The sequence below is a fragment of the Monosiga brevicollis genome, genomic scaffold (genome assembly GCF_000002865.3).
Source record: "Monosiga brevicollis MX1 MONBRscaffold_30 genomic scaffold, whole genome shotgun sequence".
Taxonomy (NCBI): domain Eukaryota; class Choanoflagellata; order Craspedida; family Salpingoecidae; genus Monosiga; species Monosiga brevicollis.
In genome coordinates, this window is record NW_001865067.1 from 551,900 (window position 1) to 552,595 (window position 696).

Here is a 696-nt window from a genome sequence, read left to right on the forward strand (position 1 = left end):
AGTATAACCAGAGATACGGCCATTTTAAACACAAGACACCCAAAAAGGGAGTCACACATTTCGCAACTACAAGCCATCACAGCACGAACATAAAGAACACCACGGCACGCTCACATCCAACAAGAGACAGTGTCGGGTTGAAAAGAAAACCGATCACAGAAGAAAAAGACATCATACAAAGGACTTTACACAAAAATTCAGCAAAAATACCACACAGATACAGCAGAAATCAAAGCAAAATCAGACAAAAATACAAGTCAAGCCATCAAAAGACCACAACGAAAACCACCAAGGGAGCGACAGGTGCACACAGGGATCCCCACAGAGGGACCCCCGAGACGGTGCCTACCTACGACGAGCGCAGGCAGACACCGCCAAAGTGGCGCTGGATGTGGTCACCATATTGGCAGTGGGCGAGTAGGTTTCGTTGTAGTCGATGCCATAGAGTTGCTTGAAACCTTTGGCCACAATGCGTGCCTTGAAGGTGCCGTCATGCTTGCGAGCAAAGACAACCCGAAGGTCGAGGGGCTTGATGTGAGCTGGAAGGTGATCTAGTCCTTGGATGACGTTGTGCTCGTGAAAGGAATCAGCCTCCTTCTCAAGGGCACGGGTCCAGCTGTCAGCATCAGGACTGTGCATGGCTTCCTTGACGGTAGCAGGCAGCTTGTTGTAGTTGTCGGTGGTGGTGATGTTGGC